An 8281-nucleotide genomic window follows, 5' to 3' on the forward strand; every position below is an offset into this window, starting at 1 on the left:
ACAAATCATTTTTTAAAATGAGAAAGTAGTAATGACAAATCAAAAAACAATAGATTGCTATTAAAAACCTTTTTATGCAAGCATGGGAAGATATATTGTTTGTAATATTGTTTATAAATGGGGACATGTCAATATACAAGAAATCCAAGAGTAACTGTCTTACTATCTCACCTTTGTCTCCATACAATCTCTTTACAAATAACCACATGTATAATAAAAAATACTTTAACTTGCAACTTGTAATTGAATGAATTCTGAACTACCGAAATTAATGAACTACTTACAGCTCTAGTGTGGAGACGAACACACACATCAGTATCACTACTGTATCACTACCTCCTGAAGAGGTTTCTGCTATTTGTAAGTTTTAATGTGAACCGATGCAATATTTCAACTGCACAGCTTGCAAAATTGTATTTGGCTGCTTCGGTTTTTATAGAATTACCTGGAGCACTATTCCAAATGCACAACTAGCAAGAAATTACATTCATTAGTTGAGATGTATTGATCATATTTGGTTCAAAAGAAATTTGATAATAAATAGTTTGGTGTAACCCACCAATCCAAGAATTGAAAACTCACATTTAGTTTTGGCAATTTGATCAAAAGTGTACACATTGGCAACAATTTTTTTAAGAATTGCACTTTCTTACATGTTTATAATATTTTAACAATTTTGTTTCTTTCACTACAATAATTTTTAATTGTAACAAATTTATAATTTTTACTAATATTATATTTCAAATATCCAATAGCCATTATTTGGAATAGTGATCCCAAGAAAATCAGAACGAATTATTTAATCGAAAAATTAATCACACAAATAACAAAGGCACTTGAGATAATTATCACCACTTTTCTAACTAGATTTTGGGTTAAGAGGAGCCAATACGACATAATGGTTTTCGTATTATACATGATTATTAGCTATTACAACATTATCAAAATAAATTAATCATATTTATTTACCTTAACAGCAATTGAGTCGTCAATCTCAATCTTTTATGGAGCATTTTCTTCATTGTTTGCTGAAATAGGCCCATAAACAAGTCAATAGACATAAAATAATGAATATTGAAATAACACTTTCTAAGTAAATAGAGTGTTTCAAGATTTTGATTGGCTGTAGAAACATCTGCCTAAATCATAATTTGATTTAGATCTTGATTTGTTGATTTCATTGGATTGAAATAGTCACTGAAGTTCATTTATCAAAATCAATCAAGATTTATAATCATATAACGTACAAGCATATATTTATTAGAAGATCAAATTTAACAATGCTTTCAGATTTAAATCTTTTAATATTAATTAAAATAGTATGAAGTATCATGATATCACCAGTTTTTAAACTTTCAAAAGTATCAGTGAACCAAATCAATCAAGTATTTGATTTAAAATGAGAAACCAAAGGAGTAAAAATTTACATACATAAATAGGCACTTATATATATATGATAACACACCTAACAAATACTTTTTCTGAATCAAATAGAATACAAATTTTATAAAATTCCCCAAAAGTGCTGCCAAAAAAATTAAAAATACATAGATAGAGATAAGGTGAGATAAAAATATAGAAAGAAAGAATTATTACTTTTGGAATAATGGATCAGAGGTGTGGCATTTTATGATATTAATAAAGAGCGAACAAGCAATTTACCTTAATCACTACAACGCAAGCTATTGAATCCAAATTCTTATGATATATTCCCTTATTCCCTCTGAGCGAAGCGTGTGTCTCAATCTCCCAATGGTTACCTGTTATCAAGATTCCAAATTCTTGACGAAACTGTTCTTGATTGCCTCCTTATGCGGCCGCCACAAACCCTATCTTTTTTCAACCTTACTTTACCCGTTGAAAATAAGAATATATATTTGGGCTACAAAATGAATAATGGACAATTATGATGGGCCATCTAATGACATTCTGGGCCGATCCCAATATAAAATAAATATTAATTCAATCCACTAGATAATTAATATTTGCACTACCTCTCCCAATACCGTAATTTTATTAATCGGTTCCATATTATTTACATATTAGATTCCTCATGTTTAAGATATCATATGTCCATTAAATTAATTAATTTCTTTTCATTCTTGATCATCCATTGAACCTTATAATTTGCAAAAAGAAATCTGCTTATAGAACATAAGCATAACTATTTTTATATTTAATAATCCAACTTATACATAAAATCACCCTAAATGCATCATAATGTCATAATTTACAACAAATTACTTATTAATCAAAGCTTGTACATTAAATACAAGTGTTAGTCATTATATCCGGATTTAGAATTTAAAACATAAGAATATCATAGAATTTTAGTTCATCTTTTTAGTCCGAATAAGAGAACAATTCTCATATTGATCATGTTCTATATATGTAATTCATATATATAAATAATTCATATTAGTATTATTTTGCAGATAATATGAGCTATTTTCAAATAATACTACAGTCGTTTCATCCAACACCACTTATACTGTGAACCTTTATTAAAGATTTTAGAATTTTGTGAGGATGGTGATCATTCTCAAATTTTATAATATTAAAAATTTAGAATTTTGAGAGAATGGGAAGCTAAAGTTTGAATAACTTCGACCATATTTGAAGCAAAAACAAGCGTGTTCCCAGAGATATTCAAATAGGCCTAAATATGTTGGTTTAAATAAAAAATTGAATAAATTTAGGAATTATGTGTACATCTAGCACTATTCCATTTATCCCATAATTGTTGACTTGTTTGATTTTTTATTGTAAATTTGGTCAAATAACTAAAATAAAACATTTTATTTTCTTAAAATTATATTATGTATACGTTCTAACAATAGAATTTTTATTGCATAAACACGATTATAAAATTTATTTGTTTATATTTTGTATTAGTGTGAACTTTATTATTTGACATTGTTAATTAATTCTTATATATAATATCGTAGATTTTAACAAGACGATTACTTAGAGATATATTAATATATTTACTAAATACATGTTATATCTTTATTTATTTATAGTTTTCGTATAATGGTTATCTTTATATGTTTGATATTGATCAAAATTATTATCTGAATTGTAATTTAATTATTTAAAAATATATATGAACGAAAAATCATGAAATAAAAAAGTTATTTCATGAATTGCAATAAAAAACCGAAATTTTACTCTTTAGCGACATACACATATTAAGTGCTTGATTTGAAAACATAAAAGACATAGTTCCATAATGGTATCTTAGTGTTAGAACTAATGGGTAGATTGTGGTTCGATTCCTGCCAAAAATAATTTTTTACTTATGATAGATATAGGGGAAAATCCGCCATTTCATTGAGAATAAAAAGTCTCAAAAATTTTATAGTCATGTTTGGGCTACTATATATAGAAGAGATAAGGAATTTGATAATCTAATCTCCCGCTATCTCATTTAATGTTATATTGTTTAAGATATATATTATAAATAATGTGAAAATATGTAATCAAGATGCTTTAAGAACTGAATAGTTTTATATACTTTAAACGAATAGTTCATTATAACCCTAATAGTCTCCCACTAATACTCAAGTTATTATGTGAGTATACCGTTATTTATTGCAAGTAATCCACTACCAACTAGATAACTGCTATTTGAATAAATACCTTAATCATATCACATTCAAGTGATCCTCAAAATTCTTAGCTGCTGAGCTCTTCGTGAAAGGATCTGCTTGGTTGTCCTTTGATGCTATATCAGCCACACCAATGTCTTTTCGCATCACAAACTTTCGTATGAGGTGATACTCAGACCCAATGTGTTTTCTACCTTATGGGCATGTGGTTCCTTGGTATTGACTACATCATTAATATTATCACAATAAATTGTGATTTACTGTAAAAAAATAGGAATTACATCCAATTTTAGCAAAAAGTACCGGAACCATACTCAACTTCCATGGTTGAGTCTGCGATGCAGTTTTGCTTCACAATCCTCCATATTACAGCTCTGTTTTATGAAGTAAAAATGCGTACTGAGGTCCACTTTCTCTTTTTTAGTATAACATTGTGCCATATATTCCATATTGCCACTTTCAACAAGCGTTGCAAAAACCCAAAAAAAGTTTCTATAAGTTACAAGTTCGCTATTGCAACATTTTATGATATTATACGAAAGAGAATGAACCTGAACTATACCTTAATCGCAATTGGCAAGAGAATTAATCCATGTCTTCTAATATATTAGTTATTCCTCTAGAGTGCAGTATGCCATTCAATCACCCAAGCTCTACCTCACTTTAAGCTTAAAAATTCTTGAAAACATGTTTTTGGCTGTCTCCTTTTGGGATTTCTAAAAAATACTATTCTGTTCAATTCAAATTTTGGCTAATCGGGAATAAGGTAGATATAGATTAAAATTGGGATCTTGAATAATTAGGCCGGACCTTTCAATGACATTCTCGGCCGATCTCAATATCATTAAATATTAATTTAGTCCACAAAAGAATTCATACTTACATTACATCTTATACTATATTAATTTATTTATTTATTTTTGCTACAATATAATTTGCTTTAAAATTCCCCATTTTAGGATATTGCATGTCCTTGATATTTTAAGATATTAAATTAATATATTCCAATTAATTTTGGTTTATTAATTGTGACATAATATATTTGTATTCTTGAACATTCACTTGACTTTATAATTATGAAAGAATCTACATGCAGGACATAAGCCTAATTTTTTTTCATGAGTTTTCAAGTGGCCATCACCAAACTATTTTATAGTTAATATCCCACTATGTATACAACTTCTTATCCTAAAACGTAATTTTGTAATTTACATAAATTATTTCATATATGAATCAAAATATGTGCATTGCATACAAGGGTCAATCACGACATTCAGATTAAGATGTTAAACAATAATAATGTTATAGAATGTTACTTCTTCTCTACTGTCAAAATAAAAGAGCAAATCTAATAATTTGATCATGTTCAATATACACATAGTATATAAGTGTTACTCTATAGCCAACATAGAGTATTGAACAATTCTAATAATTTGATCATGTTCAATATACACAAAGTATATAAGCATTACTCTATAGCCAACATAGAGTATTTCAAAATAATATTTCAGTCGTTCATGTGGTTTTTTAGTGTTTGTACCCCAGAGACAACACTATTATGTGTTAGTTTAAGACATTTGAATTATTAATGTTTATGTTTTATGGATTATTTCTTTTATAATTTATTATGTCGCTATTTACTATGACATAAATGTTATATTAATAAATGTACTTGTAATATGATATGTATTTTTTTTCTCCAAGTACGTGACTTAAAAATGAGATTATGAGAATAGTATCAGTATTCCTAAAGTTCCCTAATCAAGTATTATTATTAAGTGACAATAATGCTTTAAAACTAGTTGGTTTGTTTACTGATGATCATATCTCATTCATTATAGGTATTGTGATACTAAAGTAAAAAACACAGGTATACGTAAATGTACATGGTGCTCAATAGACCATATATAAGATTTTATATGTTTGTAGTGTCATAAGTAATTCTCACAGTGATAATGATGTAATAATCCTTAGACTTGAAATTATTATATTTTTGTATGAGAATTCATATACTTTCATTACATTTGACTGGGTAATGATAAAAGTTTATTTCGGGAATCTTATGAATCTTATAAGAAATATGAAAGATCTAGAAAGAATTTAAGTTGGGACTTCTATTATTGGCGTCTTGTGTGAGCTAGACTATGAAATGCGTGGTTGTGCTCAAGTGTTGATTTAAAATGATAGTCTGTTCATTATTCAATAAAACTTGGATTAAACTATGACGAGTATGACACATTACATGCCTCTAGTTTAATATATAATATATGGTTAAAGTGATTATATTATATTGTACATTATTCACAAAAGGTTTAATCGATCACCAATTTAATTATTATTAATTGGGTAGAAATGATGTATAACTAGATGCCACCCATTGTTTACAATGTGATTTAAAATTCATTGCCAACATATTAATACTCTATAGGGTCACACATAAAGAATGCTTGAAGGATTATTTAATTTAAATTGGATTTGAAATAAACTAAAGTAATTTAAATTATTTATAATATTAATTAAGTAGGTAAATAATGATATTCAAATTTACTAATATAAATTCTGAAATTCAATTGTTAAATAATTAAGCAAGACTTAAATATGATACAAAGTATGAATTTTGAATTATTAATAACTCTTAATTAGTTAAGAGTTATAATTCAATTTCCTACTTTATATATAATATCTCTCGTGGCTGAATTTTAGAGTAAGACTTTCATTTAAAATACTAGCCACCAAGAGAGAAGATGGAGAGAGAAAGAAGGAACGACGTTTTGCTAGTACACATCCGATCCTTGAGTTCAAGCATTTGTGTGAATACCGATAGAGCGTAGATCGCGAGTGTGGGATGTGTACGTGATTATTGACCAAGTTTTGGATCTCCATTAGTCAACCAACTCATAAGACTTCTTAAGATAAACCAAATCTATGAATTAAATATTTGTTTTCCGCATGGATCCTGCATATGGTTTCAAAAATTCTAGTTTTTTACGTTTTTATTACAGTTTGTGTTGTGTTTTATACCTCGAAACTCTTCAGGTTTTTCCAAAACTACTTAGACAATGAACCATTAATATATTGTTTAAAACAATGTTAATCCAATCATTAGTTATCCCAATTGACACTATATTGTCCGACATATGTAATATATAAACAATGTGAAAACATGCAATTAAGATTCTCAGAGAAAATAATAATCTCATATAATTCGAAGGTATAGTTCAGTATAAACCCTAACAAGGTCTCACTCATACTTAAGCTATTCTTTGAGCATATTTGTGTTTTTTTACAAGCAATCCACTACTAACTAGATAATTCAATGTCACCAAGTATCTAAACCCTATCGCTTCCATGTGATTTTCAAAAGCTTTAATTAATAAGCTCTTTGTAAAAGGATATGTATGATTTTTTAATGTTATGTCATCCACAATAATATCTACTCATTTAATGAATTATCGTATGATGTGATACTTACCATCTATGTGTTTTACTGCTTTTTTGGCCCATGACTCTTATGTATAGTGCACAACCCCCGTAAAATCACAATAAATTATGATTTTCTGAGTAACTGCATCCACATTCAGTAGGAAATTCAGTAACTATATAGCCTCCTTGGTTGCTTAAGGGCTGCCACATACTCGGTTTCCATAAATTGAGTCTGTGAGGCATTTATGCTTCACATTCCTCCATATCACAACGCAATCTCCCTAAATAAAAACACATCCTATGGTGAACTTTATTTTATCCTTATCTGTTTGGAAATCTGAATCGGTATATCCTAAATACAATAAAAAAATTTATGAAAATATGAATCAGTATGTCCCAAATGATGTAGGTCCGGGGATCATCATCATGTTCAACAAAAACCAAGTCCGAAAATTCAACTAGAAACATGAATATGTCAAGTTGTCGAACAACACTCCCACTACGATGAGGCACTGGTGCAGTATTAGTGACATATTAATTTTGTTTTGGTTGTTTAACTTGTACTATAGGTACCTGGGTATGATCTATACATCTCACTAGTTCTTCAAAAATGCACTACTCATGGGTGTATGATTCATTATATATTATTCCTCTATAAATCTAGTATTGGTGCTAAAAATTATATCTTGATCTAAGGAATATAAAGTAATTAACCTTTCGTTATCAGTGGATAGCCTACAAACAGTTTTACTTTTGTATGAGATTTTAACTTAATCCTGTTCTTGTTCAGCACATATGCTGGATAACCTTAGATCCGAAGGTGTCTTAGACTTGGTTTTTCCACGATCCACAATTCTAAGAGGGTTTTTGGTAAGTCCAAAAGGTACATATAGAGGGGGTGAATATATGTTCTTCATTTTAAAACTATTAATGCAGTGGAAATTGAAACTTTAAAACAAAATAAACAAACACAAGAGATTTCACGAAGTAATTCTTATATTAACAAATTAAATCATAAAGGGTTGCTTACACCTTTGAACAAATATTCAAAATTACAAAAAGATAGAGCCAATACAATAATAAGCTATAGAAATAATGGCTTATATCTATCACTCTAAAAACCTATAGCTCTTATCAAATGATTAACAATACAATCAAAAAAGTTATAAATGATGAGTGTATCTAAATGTGTAGGTCTTAAATGGCGAGTAAATAATTGGGCATGACCTCTCCTTGTTAAATCAAGA

At 28.3% G+C, this 8281-nt stretch overlaps 1 long non-coding RNA gene across 1 annotated transcript; it reads right to left on the reverse strand.

Moving 5' to 3' along the window:
• Nucleotides 1-245: 245 nt before the first annotated feature.
• On the reverse strand, nt 246-1806 carry LOC141720354 (uncharacterized). Its single transcript, XR_012574261.1, has 3 exons — nt 1663-1806; nt 970-1028; nt 246-470 (listed from the first exon to the last, which is right to left on the reverse strand). It is a non-coding gene; the product is annotated as an uncharacterized LOC141720354 (long non-coding RNA).
• Nucleotides 1807-8281: the final 6475 nt, after the last annotated feature.

Source organism: Apium graveolens, chromosome 1 (genome assembly GCF_009905375.1).
Source record: "Apium graveolens cultivar Ventura chromosome 1, ASM990537v1, whole genome shotgun sequence".
Lineage (NCBI taxonomy): Eukaryota > Viridiplantae > Streptophyta > Magnoliopsida > Apiales > Apiaceae > Apium > Apium graveolens.